Below are 17281 nucleotides of genomic sequence, written 5' to 3'. Positions count from 1 at the left end.
TACTATAATATGCTAGTTTCTATTGCTCGGGGTGACGTGAAGAGCTGTTGAGTATGACATCAGTTGTTGTGGGTTTTCTGTTTACTTTAAATTTATGTTCACCTTTATATTTACTAATTGTCAGATCGGAGAAATTATGTAATTATCAGTGTCATGTTCAAAAGTAAATTTTTATGTTTCGGTGGATTCCGTTAAACACTTTTGCAAACTGATCAATTTCTTCTTCTGCTCTGCCAAACAAGATAAGCATGTCCCCCACATAGCATTTGTAATATATTATTATTTTTTTATTTGTTGTCAAATTGGTATTGAAACAGAATGTTTCTGAGCTGTTTACGTAAATATTGGATAGGCAACTGCCCATTGGAAGACCACATTCCTGTCCATACAAAGAAAGCAGAAGTAGCTGTTCAAAAATGGCTCTGAGCACTATGGTACTCAACTTCTGAGGTCATCAGTCCCCTAGAACTTAGAACTACTTAAACCTAAGGACATCACACACATCCATGCCCGAGGCAGGATTCGAACCTTCGACCGTAGCGGTCGCGCGGTTCCAGACTGTGGCGCCTAGAAGTAGTTGTGAGATGGCATTACGGTTAGAAGTTCAACAAGCGCATCTAAAGTCTACCTAATATTTTTGAGCTTGTTGAACTTCTAAATTTAGTGTAATCACCTAACTACTTATCTTTAAAGTAACTCAAGAAGTGTAACATATTTATGCACGTATCACGTTCCTAGGAACATCCTGTCAACAACCGAAGAAAACAAATGCATCCGCTGTCTTGTTTTTAGTTCCGTTCATGAATAAGTACGGGTTGTAAAAGAGAACCAAAATTCTGACCTCTGTCTTATAGCATGTAAAGGAGACTTTTTCTGGAAATAGGTGCAATGTGTAGAGCGTATATAAGTGTAACATTATGCAATCCAAAAAACTTTTAAATTCTGGGATGAAAATGTAAAGCGCAATATCTTTCGTTAATTATGTATCCCAAAAACTTTGTCATATTTTAGCACAGACGTAAAACTTTCCATATTGTTTGAAATATTTTAAACTTAACATTATTCTGGCATAACATAAATAAAGAAACACACAGCACAATGGAGAACCGTATTTCTAATCCACTGCTCTGTCATCCGGGCATGTCTTCTCGTGTGCGTATGGTATCCACCGATTATTATCTTGTAATCATTTTTGATTAGAAGATAATAATATAGCCTCTCCCCGATGTTATTCAATCTGTATATTGAGCAAGCAGTAAAGAAAACAAAGGAAAAATTTGGGGTCGGTATTAAAATCCATGGAGAAGAAATAAAAAATTTGATGTTCGCCGATGACATTGTAATTCTGTCAGAGACAGCAAAGGACTTGGGAGAGCAGTTGAACGGAATGGACAGTGTCTTGATAGGAGGATATAAGATGAACATCAACAAAAGCAAAACGAGGATAATGGAATGTAGTCAAATTAAATCGGGTGATGCTGAGGGGATTAGATTAGGAAATGAGACACTTAAAGTAGTAAAGGAGTTTTGCTATTTAGGGAGCAAAATAACTGATGATGGTCGAAGTAGAGAGGATATAAAATGTAGACTGGCAATGGCAAGGAAAGCGTTTCTGAAGAAGAGAAATTTGTTAACATCGAGTATAGATTTAAGTGTCAGGAAGTCGTTTCTGAAAGTATTTGTATGGAGTGTAGCCATGTATGGAAGTGAAACATGGACGATAACCAGTTTGGACAAGAAGAGAATAGAAGCTTTCGAAATGTGGTGCTACAGAAGAATGCTGAAGATAAGGTGGGTAGATCACGTAACTAATGAGGAGATATTGAATAGGACTGGGGAGAAGAGAAGTTTGTGGCACAACTTGACTAGAAGAAGGGATCGGTTGGTAGGACATGTTTTGAGGTATCAAGGGATCGCAAATTTAGCATTGGAGGGCAGCGTGGAGGGTAAAAATCGTAGAGGGAGACCAAGAGATCAATACACTAAGCAGATTCAGAAGGATGTAGGTTGCAGTAGGTACTGGGAGATGAAGAAGCTTGCACAGGATAGAGTAGCATGGAGAGCTGCATCAAACCAGTCTCAGGACTGAAGACCACAACAACAACAACAATCATTTTTTCATTGCATCGATTATTTAACATCTCCTACCCGGAAGTTCCAGTTATGCGGGTGATTTTGAAATGCTCTCCATAGGAAGCTAGAGAAATACTGCCGGTATTTAGGATTGCTTACGATCTTTTTGATGTCCATTCTGTAAAAAGGTCCAAACGTCCATTATATTCTATGAGCCATCTCTGAAGAAATGGAGCACCGTCTGGCCTCTGAGCCAAGTTACTGCATTCATTTTACTACGTGAATAGCACGACCAGTCCGGGAAGAATATAATACATGGTCCAGTGTCGATTCGAAGAAGGAAATTGATCATTTGTGTCACCAAACGCCAAGCTCTTGCCGAGGGGCCGCATGTGAGGCGGTGTTCATCGTTGTCCAGAGTTAGGCACTGAGGGCACAAAGGTGAATCTCTCATATGAATCGCATGCAGTCTGGATCGGGTCACAATTGTACCATTAACTGTTAGGTGTCACAATGCACGTGTCTCTATGTCTAACTAAACACGGTGTATCGATGGCCAACTGGTATGTGGATGTTTCCACTCAGTAGGATTGCTGCGTCGCCCGGTCGTTAGTATCTTATACATGTTACGCGGCTTTGAGGTCGGGCTCCTGCAGAGCAGCGTGAACGTAGCTGTGCTCTGTTAAAAAAAAAGCTCGTGTTTGGGGAAGTGAATGGGAAATGTGCTAGACAACCACTGTCGGCATTCGAGAAACTGTTGCTAGTTATTCTATTAAGATTCCTGACAGACAAGTTAGATGTCATCCCAACAGTATAATACAGTGCAGATATATAGCGCTGCCGCTCGATCCTAAATACGCGCAAGACCAAGTCCACTCCTAGTAAGACGGAGGGTAAGGGCATCGTATTTTACTATAAATAGTAGACTTGCGCTCACGAAGGAACCGAAAGCCGTCAGTATTCGTCCTGCTATTATCACGGGCATCAGGAGTACATGGGCAAAGTGTGGAACCCGTGAGGTCACGTTGGTGATCTACTGGATGATGTCTAATGCCAGTGTATGTTCCATTTGACGTCCGTCCGGAGTGACTGTAGTAGTCTTTTAAAGTTGTACGTTGCTGTGCGACGTATGTCATTCGCAAAAACAATAGCTAGGCATTTAAAGGTATCTATCAACCGCACAGGTGCTACATATGCTTCCGTTAGTCGGACACCAGTATTCATCGCTAGAGGCTTTCCCCTTTTATACGACTGCTGGTGGCCTATCCAATCCAAAGCCACGCTCGTATCGTTTTCATTCCGCACTATCTGCACTATGGCATCCGCATATGTCTTGCACGTAAATGTGTATCCTCGCAAAGTCAACCCTGTCAAGTGGTGCCGAAGGCCGCACAGTAATGGGTGGAGGGTCAGAGCATGTAATATCGTAGATAAGGGACATACTTGTCTGACCGATCTCGTTACGATGAGAGATTTTGTCGTACGTTCATTGATGATCACTTTGGAGGCATTGCTGAGTAGCCACATCACGACAGCGATAAATGGTCGTGGAAACCGCACATGTGTCAGGACTTTTGCAAGATAGATATGGCTTACTCTATCAAAGGCTTGATCAATATCTATCGACGCTATTGCTGCGCGGAGGCGGAGCGTCTTTGCTAGGGTGATCAAATCACGATATGCAAAAAGCGACGTCAGGATGTTGTTATCTCCTACGAGCCAAGTTTGGTCGAGTGTGATAACTTGGAGCAATACTCTTCGGTGGCGTGCTGGTGAATATTCTTAAGTCGGTGTTAAGGATCGTGAGTGGTCGGCAGTCCCGTATCCGTGTACCACCCGAGGGGTTTGTGTATCGGAATAATCAGCCCTTCCACAAAAACCGGTGCTAAGGGCACGTCTGGAGACAATAATTCGCGGCAGTTAACAATCTATCAGATAGCTAGAGGTCCTATAGAATTCCAGAGGGAGACCATCTGGTCCCGGTGATTTGTTCACTTTCCCTTACCAATGGTCTGCGTCACTTACTCTTCTGTAGTTTCCTCTATTTGTACTTACGCGTGTAGTTCAATGGTGTCGAAAATCGCATATATAACTTCGGTAATGGCCACCATATCGGTATCCGTTGCAGTATAAAGCTGAGTGTAACGGTCTACAAAAACTACAAAGGCATTGCCAGTTTCTTGTTGTGATATTAGGTGTCTGCCATCATCCACATCCATGGCATGTACCAGGCCTCCTGTGGTCTTTTGCTTTCGTTGCTGATCGATGGACCTTGAATCGACAACTCTGTGAGTAAGTTCCAATATAAGATTCTTTTCTATCTCCAATCTAAGTCTGTTTTCTGAGTTGGAGTGCTGCTCTCAAGTATGTGTACCAAGCGACTCTGCTAGTGATTTCTACTTCTGTTAGCTCCCATCCCACAGATTCAGCCACTGACTTCTTTTGTGAAGCTACTCGAATCATTTGTTTCTTCTAATGCTTAGAATTAGCCATGTGTGTAGCAGTTAGTCTGAACGAAAGAAATTCGTTATATTCAGGAGGTAGAACTCCCTGAGTCTCCTGCAAGTATCAGCACCTCTCGTAGGTGCCCTGTGATAGCGTTGTTTGGCTGTTGTCCTCGCTATCACTGAATTTTGTCTTCTACCATTTGCTCCTAATCGCTCGGAAATTGCAGACTGACCTGAAACCCCTTTGAGTTCTCATATGCTTACCCTTTCCTGTCCCAAAACGCGATAAACATTCTTCGGTGAAAAGGAACATGGAAGAAAATGTTCTGTTTGCTCCCGTACCTAATGACAGAGCTCTACCGATTCTGAAAGTCGTTTCCATGCAACTCTTTGAGCACGTGTAGAGGATAACAACGGAATTGGTGACGTGTTAGAATGCAATTTACGGTGGTTTGGAAATGCTAATTTCCTGTTCAAGCTGTCGTGTGCTCACGAGTATGTTTATTGCAGGAGGAACAACAACACTAACTTCGGTGTTTGACTGTGCGAGTTCTATGACCATTGCGTTGCGTTGTGTTGAAGCTTCATAAGAACACGACACATCGGGTAGGGAGGGTGAATTCTTGTCAGGGTTTCTGTCTCTGTTCAGTTCACATGACTGAGTTGTGTTATGCCTACCTTTAATCACAATAAATGAAAAGTAACGGTGGTCCAGCTTTCAGTGAAAGACTGCCTTGGTACTATTTGTACCATAATTACAATAAGAGAATATCATGGTAATAGTTGTTTTGCTCACTTACATTCGCCTCAGATGACTGTAAATTTTAGCCTCTCTTCGTTAGCGTACATTGAACTCATACGAACATTTAACTGAAGACAGTTGATTGAATGACCGGGGAGCATTTTCCCTTTGTTCCCATTTATTTACCATCAACTCCAGCAAATATATGAGTTATGTTACTCCAGGTACCGCAGTATGTGCTAGTACAGGGGAGTCAAAGTCAGTTTCTGTGTTATGTTTTTAATATCGTCACGGTCACTTGGATCGTACACGATGGTACATTTTGGAATATCTAGCGAGGAGAGGACGTTGATTACCGAATAAAAACTATAGGGTGCTATTTAAAAAGTATTTATGTATGTTTGCAGGTGGCTGTCCTTTATTTTGCACAATTCACTACTACTTTTGGTCAAATTACTAATATCAAGTTAAACCTAAAACGAATAAATCAAGTCATTGGTGATTAGACAGTTTACACGGAAATATAAGGTTAAATAATATATCGCTTACTGGAAATATACACGGAAATATAAGGTTAAATAGTGTATCACTTATTGGGGTAAACGGCTGGAATGTCATACCATAATTCGAACAAAAGTAATTTGCACTTTTGAGTCCACAATAGTGCGTAAAAGTTTTTTACAGTAACAACAGTGTACAATAATTTTCGTCAAGAAGCACAGTCCATATCGACAGGTAGTAACACACTCACAGGTTTACTTAGGCCACACATTCGAGGATACAGTCAAAGACAACGCCATATCAGAGACAGCATAGGTCCTTTGGTAACTTTTTATTTTCTACTTCATATCGAGTTATTTGTTTAGGTCTTGGACAACAGATCCTTGACGTTATTTGTAATTTTTATCAGAAAGTATAGAAAAGAAAAATAAATAAATAAAACAATTTGAAATGTCCTACTGTTTATAAAGGTTCTCACCCCCCCCCCCCCCCCCACTCCTGACCCCGCACATCCTTCTTTGGATAAGTGGAATTAAAAGTGTGATAACGTTTTAATCTCTATGTTCAAGAGGAATGGATGTTACTGTTAAGATTTATTTTGGTGTAGGGTACTGTGTGAAGTTAACTTTCTTGTTACTCGCACTGTACGTGATAGTTTACGATACATCATTTTCGTTTTCATCCATTAACATAACAACATCCTAGCCTAATAATATGACCTAGCGGAATAATTTTTCGGCAACTACGACGTCTTCTAATATGCAAAATTTGACCAATGTCGGTTTACCTCACGTAAATCTCAATAAAGGGTTTTCTGTAGTTTAAGCCGTTTTATGTTAGGCAGCTACAATGTATTTTTCTGTAAACTGTGTAATCTGTAATGGTTTGAATTATTCATTTTAGGCTTAGCTTGATAATGGTCATTTGACCCAAAGTATTAGCGAATTGTGCAAAATAAATGAGACCTGACAGTTTCACCATGAATTTTAACGATTTATGAACGACCTACTGCCGTTATTTCTGTGTAACCAACTACGTTAGAAGAGAGGAAACCATTGTTAGTGTCAATGTGGTAGCTTAACAACATTTGCTTGATGCTCTTTTCACTCTGATTCTGGACTAAAAGAGCTCTGGTCTACTAAAGATAAGAAGGACGCTCTATACGTGAGCACTGACTTCCCCAGTCATAAACTTCAGACTTACTTTCTATTTTTTTCAAACCGGGTAACTGCACGGCGGTGGATAGCAATGTGGAAACTACGAAACCCACAACACATTTTCATACCTAATGCGGTGTGGGAAAACCTATCGGAACCCAAAACTGCTTCCAGACGTCTCGGACTGGACAAATACAGATCCTTTACGGTTTTCAAGGGAATCTTATAGAATTTTCCTTCAAAATAGTGGCAAGTTCAGGTAATAGTTATAAATGTTTACAGCTATCATGTGCACTTCTCTTCAAAGTACAGCACAAAAATTCAGTAGTACTGAGATTTGGTGACAGTGGTGGTCAGGGACGATGCGACATCCCCGGCTCACAAAACCAGTCCTGGGTGATGAGAAATGTGTGACCTGTTGTCCTGAACCACAGCGTCAGCCTTAGGGAACAAACATACTATAGCGCAGACCTGATCGGCCTAAATGGTCTCATAATTGTTGACAGTAAAGCGACCTTGCAGAGTAACTATGGTGCTAATGGAGTACAACACTATGGCTGCCTAAATCATCACCGAATCCGCGCCACGTTTCGCTCTTGAGACATAAATTGGGCCAAAAGTTGGAAACTGTGTGAAATAAGACTCGCCGATCAAGTGACATCCTTCTATTGCGTCTTAGTCAATGTTTTATGTTTGCATCACCGCGTTTTCCCACGTTTTCTCGTTAAGAGCATTTGCATCACTGATCAATGGTTCTGGCATTCCAACTCGCCCCGTAATTCCCTGTTTATGGAGCTCCCTTCGTGTTCTTTTGGAGCTGACAGGATCGTGTGTGTGACTTTCAGTTCTGCAGTAATATTTGCAGCTGTCGTCCTCTTATGTTTCGTCACAAAGCTCTTCAATATCCATATGTCGCGATCACTCAACACACAGTTTCGCAAGCGTTGTAGACTAACGATGATATTTTTCCACTTCCTCTTGGTGCTGCATAAATCTTCCGTACGGTTCCTCGTGAAACACTTAATATCTTCGCTCCCTTGGTTACGGAAACACCCAACATACGAGCGCCAATAATTTTCCCATTTTCGATTTCACTTCGCTCCGACGCAATATCGTTACCACCACTCTTCTGACCACGACTGACACCTCCGACGTACTGAGGACTTGGCGTAGTTGCCGTTAGTAGTCAAATACAACAACACAACCTGCAGGCTCGGCTACCGTCTTAATTTATGTTCCAGCCTGCATATCTCGAGGTGTTTCCATGGTGTACATGGATAATCAGCAGACGGCCAATAAACCTCACCCAGAAACTCGGTCGCTGCGTTCAATAAGTAAAAACAGATCTTTTATTTCCAGCATGGAAGTTGAGCTCATACTGACGAAACGTAGGTGTTAATGGAAAAGAGTTTTTGAGGTGTTATCAGTAATGAGAAACTACTGAAAAATTTTTCTAGAGCCAAACAACTAATTTTTAAGACACACCGCCAGCAATGTTCCTGTTTCACTTCAAGCAAAAATGCCACGGAAGGGCTGCAGCAGTTTCGAAGAAAGGACATAGTACTTTCTGCGGGACGGTAATTAGCTTACAAGAACTTCCCCCCGCCCTGCACTACACGTCTCTCGGTCGTTTCCGAGTTAATTAAATTTTTCGCAAGCTCCCTTTATAGGGGTGCCAGGGAGTTGAAACCGTAGAACTCGGCTCGCGAATATTTTCTTTCCGGTTCAAGACACAGATTCATGAGGCAGCATATCGTCCGTTCCAGCGAGTGAGGGAAAGTGCCTTCATTTCGGTCGGTACAAAATGGAGTTGTTCCGCGAGGCGGCTCCAATTTATTTAGTTGTCATGTACTTTAATATAGGACGTAAGATAAATCCCGGGTCGTCGGGATTTTGCCGCTCGACAGCGGCGCGGAGGCGGGCAGCGACCCAGAAGCAACGGGGCCACGGGCGCCGGCAGGCGGTCCGCCCGGCCACTGTGCGCCAAGACAAACGCCGGCGGATACCAGATAAATCATCTGCGGGGCCCGGCGTCGGCCGGCGCAGCTTACAAGTCAGCCGGCTGCGTTCCGCACAGAACCGCGCCGCGCCGCGCCGCGTCTCCTGCGACAACCCATCTGCGGCTCCTCGCACTACTCCGTAATGAGAAAACTTGTGCCTATCAATTTGGCTTACGATCTGGGTCGCGAGCTGATCGATATTTCACAAGTCTCAGACAATTATTCTTAAGCGGACGCATCGCATACGTCAAATCGTTTGTTCCCAAGGTCAGAATAGTTGGCGCTCCAGAGTTCGCTTATAATCTAAGTCCATCGACAAGTTGGAGAGCACGGGCTGCTATAGGAGGGTAATGGTGTTCTGGCGAGATTTAAAACTTACGGGCAGCCAAAATGAGTTCTCAGAGAGACTTCCTTGAGCTCCACATGACTGGAAGAGGTCTATTATTTCATTCTTTTGTTCCGCAGCGAAGTATTCTCTCCAGCACTCACGTATGAGTAGAGGAAAGGTGCCTATTATGCGATAGTTCCCTAATATGAGACACCCCAACTGTGCTCATGTTAGAGGTTGCACTCTGGTGGAGAGTTTCTTAAACACGTCTATTGCGTGCCAGACGACGACACAGCGAGTAGGACGCCATAGTTGAGCCGGACACAGAACGTAGAGGCTGATACAAAATTTCTTGTGTTTGGAGGTTTTGCGACATCGGTGTTAAGACAATATTTCAGATTAAAGGTGAGTGGATATTACTGCACTCTTTTATTGTTGTTATTTGTGACGGTATTACCTATAATTATTCACAATTAGGTTCATTTTTCAACAAACGTTGTTAACAAGTGCGTGATTCTTTGTGTAAGATGGCGAAATTCCTAATATGCGATAGTATGGGGATCCAAATATGCGACAGTGTCGCGTATTACGATACCTATCGCATATTGAGGGAACATAATTCCCACACAAAGAATCTCGATGTGTTAGATAAAGCACGTGAAAACAATGTTCATATCGTATGTTTGCCACCTCACTCAACGCATAAAGTGCAGCCACTTGACGTCGGATTTATGGGGCCCAAGTGATAGAAACGTGGCTGGCAAGTAACCCAGGTCATGTTATCACCCCGTTATTAATAGCCAGGTTATTTGGGGCAGCTTACAACCGAGCAGCAGCAATGGAAGCATCTGTGAATGCATTCAGAAAAACAGGCCTCATCACATACAACAGAAACATCTTTAGGAAACATGAATTTTCAGTTCATCGCCATGCTGACGCTCTTCAAGAAAGAGATGCCAGAAACTAAAATGAAACTACTGATGGTGATGTCAATCTGTGAGCCCGGCAGACATCAGACCTCTCCTACACATCGCAAAACCACTTGGAGACAGTCAAGTAAGTCAAACATCGCGTTCGTGCTCTGCTGCGTTACTAACTTCAACTCCTTATGTGAAGCAATTGCAAGAATCTACACAGAAGAGGCTGAAGCTAAGAAAGCAGCCAGAAAGCTATTTTGGGAGAAGAGTGTAAAACCTTCAAACCGTAGGTCTAAAGCAGAAGAGTCGTCTAGTGACTCGGCATACGATGTCCATCTTGATGACAGTGGGGATTCAGACAGCAGTGATGACGATGACACAGAGTGTCTGCTCTGTACTGGGCGCTTTTCTGAAGACAAACACGGGTATAAATGGGCACAGCGCATCAAATGTTGTCGCTGGGCTCATGAAGAGTGCGGTATCACATAAGACAATATTGTTTGCCCCGGATGTCGTAAATTTAAACCTAAGTAGTTTGAAATGAGTGAAGGATAACAGAAATGAATGAACATATAAAAATTGTATATTCATATGTCATTATTCTGTAATAAAATAATTAAAGCAAAATATTATTACTGTCTCATATTAGGAAACCTTGATGTCATTTCTACGAAATGCTTTGTTTGTAAAGATTTAATAACTACTCTGAAACATTATTTATTATTGCAAATACGATAATTGTATGATAAAATTAAATAATTCAAGATATTATTACCATAAAAAAATACAATTGCACTTACTTTTAGGTCATTCAAATAGGTTTACAAAAGTGTGTCTCATATTAGGCACCTTTCCTCTACTGTATTAAACACTTTACTGTCGGCCGGTGTGGCCGAGCGGTTCTACGCGCTTCAGCCTGGAACCGCGCGACCGATACGGTCGCAGGTTCGAATCTTGCCTCGGGCATCGATGTGTGTGATGTCCTTAGGTTAGTTAGGTTTAAGTGTTTCTAAGTTCTAGGGGACTGCTGACCTCAGATTTTGAGTCCCATAGTGCTCAGAGCTATTTGAACCATTTTGAAAAACGTAACTACAGGTAAGATGCAACTCTTATGCGTTTTCAGGACGGTTATATGTTCAGGACATATGTTAAAACAGGCCATATTCGGAAGTTCATGTGAGGTGTAAGGTGGGTTATTAACGTCACATTGGCGTCAAATTTCACGATAATTCTGCTGAAGGCACCGTGGTCGTGTCACACGATGGGAAGACTGTCATACTTCAAAAATGGTTCAAATGGCTCTGAGCTCTATGGGACTTAACTTCGGAGGTCATCAGTCCCCTAGAACTTAGAACTACTTAAACCTAACTAACCTAAGGACATCACACACATCCATGCCCAAGGCAGGATTCGAAACTGCGACCGTTGCGGTCGCGAGGTTGCAGACTGTAACGCCTAGAACCGCTCGGCCACTCTGGCCGGCTGTCATACTTCACCAGTACTTTTGACGCCTTTGCGATGGTGGTCTCAATCGTGACGCGTAGCGTTAAAATCACATGGTTTTTCTGTAGGTAGCCGAGGAAAACTTTTCAGACTTACCGCCGCTCATAATCGGCACAAAAATACCTAGGACGTAGCATTAAGGGCGTTAATGAAACAGCCATTTCCTTTGAGGCGTTGATTCCCACACATGTTGCTGTTAAAAACAACAGTTCGTAGTACGATGAGCCACAAGACGACGTTTTTGACAACGTTCGAAACTGCTGACACTCTACGGGAGATTCTACCCTCCACTAAGGAAAATCATGGGCTCCAACCCCGCTGAACGTAATCTGACACTTGTGAAATGCAGTGCGATTGCAAGTTTTGCTCTAGTATACGCGACAGAAGCACTAGGGACCGTTCAGAGCGTTTAGAAAAATCTGAACGTGATCCAAAGCTGCTTTTTCAACCCTTGATTCGCACACTCCTGTGGCGTGATCACGGAGAAGGGGGGCAAGGGTTGCAACATTGACACATTAGTGAACCTAAACGGGAAATGGTCCCTCTTAGCTGCCCCCCCCCCCCCCCCCGTCATTTTGTGTAAATTTGTTGAGCACTTTCAAAATGTTCCCTGCACAGAGACTTCGACAACCATTCAGCTGCGAGGCACTAAGCTGTTGCTGTAGCGCCTACGGGTAGACAATCCCTTCGACGTCTCTTAGATTCTGACTTTCCACATTTGGTGCAATTGTGACATTACATCTCAGATGAATTTCTGTCCTTGAGCTTTCTTTTTCGCGTGGATCGATATTTTGCTGTTTGAAGCACCACCGGACCCGAGGATGACGTCGCAGGGCGCCACTGTTTCATACCATTACAGAGGAAGTTTGTAGGCACCTTTTCACCAAGTTTCAAATTTGTGCTTCGCAAAGAGAGACAGTTAGAGACTTTTTAAAAGGGGACCTATTAATTAAGTCGGACAGTGTAACTTTTAGGTGGCAATAAAGTTTATTTTATACAATTGTCGTCTAAATCACCTACCTAAAGTTCTTGCAAAGGCTTTTCCGTCATCTGAAATGCTGCCTTCCGTTACACTAAGATGTTTCAATTCAGTAGTATGTGGAGGGTATGCATGGTTACTGTCATACTGATTAAGGTGATTCAGTTCTAGTAAAAGTCATCTCTCTTCTGTACTTTGTTCTTTAGGGCTGCATTGTTCACACAGATTTCTCATGCACAAATTTAACTTCGGCCAAACGGCACAAGTATTCTGACCCGCCTTTCTCGTGAACCTAGTCACCAAGTTCCTGGTTGAGCCAAAGTTTCACGGCAGATGTATACAAATATAAACTGATTATCCAGAAATTTTGATCACCGACCTGCTATCGACAGAAACCCATCCAGGTGATAACAGCATCACCTGCTGTGGAACTACTGCTAGTCACACGAGCATGTTGTCCGTGTGTAGAATGGGGGAGGCGGGCAATCTGAGTTTGAATGAGGGCGTTTTCGTCCGGAGGCTTGTCACGAGCTTTTCGGAAACTACACAACGTGTCGGGTGCTCGAGAAGTGCTGTGGTCAGTGTCTTCAACACATGGCGAAACCAACGTGATAGAGCATCGAGACGTCGTGTGGTTGGGTGGCCACAACTCGTTACTGATGCCGGACGCCGAAGGCTGAGCAGACTGGTGAAACTGGATAGGCGGCGAACTGTGGCAAAACTAAGATCAGATTTTAATGCTGCGTAAAGTGTCTCTGTACACACAATGCACTATGCCCGGTAATTTCTTCATCAAGCTAAAGGGAGGCCAACCAGTTTCTTACTTCCCCCCAGAAAAGAGGAAGAAGCCAGTGTGCATCATGTCAGTAGAATATGGGAGATGTTGTAAATGTTGATGGCCCAAAGAAGCAGCAACTTTTACTGCCCCTTCTCATAATGAGATACGACGTGGTCTCGAAGAAAAAGCACCACTTTGGACAGCTGCTTGCGACGCTTCGTCTTGACAGCCACCCTTATCCCTGTCAAGATGTTTTGGTTTCATGCGTACATGATACCACCACACTACGACAATCCTGAAAACAAAAACAAGCTGTCAGCATCACCCTCCTGTAGCACATAAACGCTTGTTCAGTCATTGGTTTGTGTGGGAAATAAATGTACTGTGAGAAATTACAGCCGGCCGGTGTGGCCGTGCGGTTCTAGGCGCTTCAGTTTGGAACCGCGTGACCGCTACGGTCGCAGGTTCGAATCCTGCCTCGGGCATGGATGTGTGTGATGTCCTTAGGTTAGTTGGTTTAAGTAGTTCTAAGTTCTAGGGGACTGATGACCTCAGATGTTGAGTTCCATAGTGCTCAGAGCCATTTGAACCATTTGAGAAAATTGCATTACATGCTACGGACGTAGAAAGCATACCCGTGCACATAAACATGTTTACATTTTACACTCTCTGAAAAGTAGCAAGTATAGTATTTCCCTAGCGGCAACAGCTTTTATTCATTTTCACACGTTGATACTTCAATATCACAGTTTATGCTTTTGTGCGCCATCTCTATAAATAGTCTCCAACAAAGTTCGCAAGCGCCAGAAGAACAATGAGAGGTTACTAGAGTCACCTGATCCTCTGTGCAATCATTTCTACGCAGTAACTTCTATCGTTTTGGAATAGGTAAATTTTTATACTTGACTGCACTCCGTTATCGCCTGTCGTCGTTGTTCTTCTAGTTCTGACGCCTGATTTTTACTGCGAGCCAATAAGTAGCTTCTACTTCGATTATTTGTCAGACTTCATAAAATGGCGTTTATTTAATAGGAAACTTTGTGTCTTCCAGAAAGGCTCAGTCAGGTGGGAGTTTATGAAATCATATGAGTGAATAATAAGTGACCCTTAAGATAAATGATATCTGCAAAGATGACTCATACTGTTAATGTATATTAATTAAGGAAATTCAAACAAAATTTACAGATGATGAGAAATATTTTATAATTCAAGAGAATAAGTCACCAAACAATTAAAAGCTTGTATATCATATGCTTTCTCTTCACATTACCTCAACATTTAGAGAAAGAGAGTTATCGCTGATGGGTCCATACCAGCAGGAAGAAAAAGGTTGAATAAATTGAAGTAAAAAAGGAAATGCTCATTTATTTATATATAACTTTGTAATTTAATTGTTATTTACGATGTAGCACCAATTCTAAACCTTTCAGAACCAACCAATAGCTCACACTTAGTGCTAACACTACGGAAAAACTTAGACGAGTAAATAAAAACTTAAACTTTGAAAACACCTCATTTAATGAGAATGTACTTTATCCTTTAAATAAGATGCGTTACTTGTCTCTGAAAAGAGTCGGTGACCATAATCATGGGTCAGCTCACTTATAACCGAAGATGCGAAACGTGTGAAAGTGAAGCCACTAAAACATGGAGACTTATTTCAGAGTCTTGTGCTGTTCGATTCTCTTACGCTGAATGAAGCCACTCAGACCTAGATAGCGAGAAACATTCATACAACGGACGTTGCACATGATCGTCCCAGTCCCGTTATTTTGTGTGCTAGAAGTCTGTTGGATGGAGGGAGACAGTCCTTCGTTAGTATTATTCTTATTTACAATGTAGAACAGCACATTTGTCGAACGGTATAGAACACCATAGTACTCGAATGTACGTAGTCATTCACAACAATATGTTCTAGAAATGCAGAGCATTTTCCGAAATTTTTTTAAGTCTATGTCCATGCCTGTGTTGCGGATGTCTCCAATAAACCCTGCTGGTGGATCGAGCACGCATTATATCCGTAACGGTGTCTAGAGGATGATTCGCAGAGCATTACGTCTGGGATAGAGTTCGATGATGGATTCACTATCAAGAAGACTGGGTTAGGTTTATGACAGCCATCCATGAGACTCGCATAGACATAGACGCACAGAAACTAGAGCAAATGCACTGCATCTGTAGAATATTGTGAGTGACTTGGTGCGTTCGAGTTGGCTGGGTGGATTCGAGTACAGTGCTATACTGTACCATCCGACTAATGTGCTGTTCTATCTTGTACGTAAGAATAATACTCACGAAGGACTGTCTCCCTCCACGCAGCGGACATCTAGCACACAAAATATCGGAACTGGGGCGATCATGTGCCTTAGTCGTGGAAGAGTATAAAAGGAGGTGTGATGGGCCCAAAAGGATCCTTTGGTTTGTTGTTATTACTGGAGAATCTATAAAATATTGTTATGAAATATCGGTAATATAACTTGCATAGAAGATGTTAGCCTTCTTAGTAGGATGAATTTAAATGTGGGTTGGGTTGTTTTGGGGGAAGAGACCAAACAGCGAGGTCATCGGTCTCATCGGGTTAGGAAAGGACGGGGAAGCAAGTCGTCCGTGCCGTTTCAAAGGAACCATCCCGGCATTTGCCTGGAGCGATTTAGAGAAATCACAATTTAAATGTGCTTTTATCCCTTACTGAACCGTTTTACAAAGAGGTTTTCTCTATTTTCGGGGCTGTAGCAATGTCAAAAATAACGTGCAAGCTGCTGAAATAGAGATTTCGCGACTGATAACATGTATGTATAGTCTGCGTATGTATGTGTGTAGAGCTGTCGGCAGCGGACGGTTCAGGTTCAAATGTGTAATTTCGTGTGTAAATTACTTTGCCAGGATTGCACACTCTGTAGGTACGGGGAAGTGAAACTACCAAGTTCCAGGATGCTAAGTGCAAAAAATGGATCAAATGGCTCTAAGCACTATGGGACTTAACATCTGAGGTCATAAGTCCCGTAGAGTTAGAACTACCTAAACCTAAGTAACCAAAGGACTTCACACACATCCATGCCCAACGCAGGATTCGAACCTGTGACCGTTCCGATCTGAAGCGCCAAGAACCGCTCGGCCACAGCAGCCGACTGCTAAGTGAAGACGACACAAAGTCAGCTAACGGAAAACGTATTACTAACATAAAAAAATCAAAATATCCACGGGTGTACTGCCGGTCTATAGTGTCCAACGGGCACAATATTTCGGCGATCATACATATATCCATCATCAGCTGAACTGACGGACTGAGCTCCTGTGAACGTGCCGGCACGGAGATCCGTACACTATGGCTGCTCAGGGGGAACTGGGTTCGGTCGCGACGGTGGCCGATTTAAATACCCTCCGCCCGCGGCGCGCTCACTCCGCCGTCCGCGCCCCGCGCCACGGTCGCGCGGTGGAACAGATTGCGACGGCGTTTGAGATGACGTCGGTGTGATGGCTCTGTCCGCCGTGGTCGTCACAACTATACATTTGCTCGATTTACTCTTGATTAACCCAATCGCTGGTTCCCAAGCCTTGCTAAGATTATAGCCACAGTCATGGTTTATGAGGTCGTCATTGGTGCGAATTTCGATGGCCTCTCTAACAACGCTGTCCCAGTATGTCGACGTCTGTACCAGAATCCTCGTACGTTCATACTCCATAGCGTGATTTTCCGACAAACAATGTTCAGCGACCGCCGACTTGCTCGGATACATCAGTCGAGTGTGCCTCTGGTGTTCACGGCATCGATCCTCGACGGTACGCATCGTTTGACCAATATACGACTTGCCAGATTGACACGGAATCTGGTACACGCCGGCCTTCCTCAAACCGA

The sequence above is a fragment of the Schistocerca nitens genome, chromosome 5 (genome assembly GCF_023898315.1).
Source record: "Schistocerca nitens isolate TAMUIC-IGC-003100 chromosome 5, iqSchNite1.1, whole genome shotgun sequence".
In the NCBI taxonomy this organism is placed as follows: Eukaryota; Metazoa; Arthropoda; class Insecta; order Orthoptera; family Acrididae; genus Schistocerca; species Schistocerca nitens.
The sequence above is the reverse complement of the archived record's forward strand: the minus strand, read 5'-3'. Positions refer to the sequence as shown.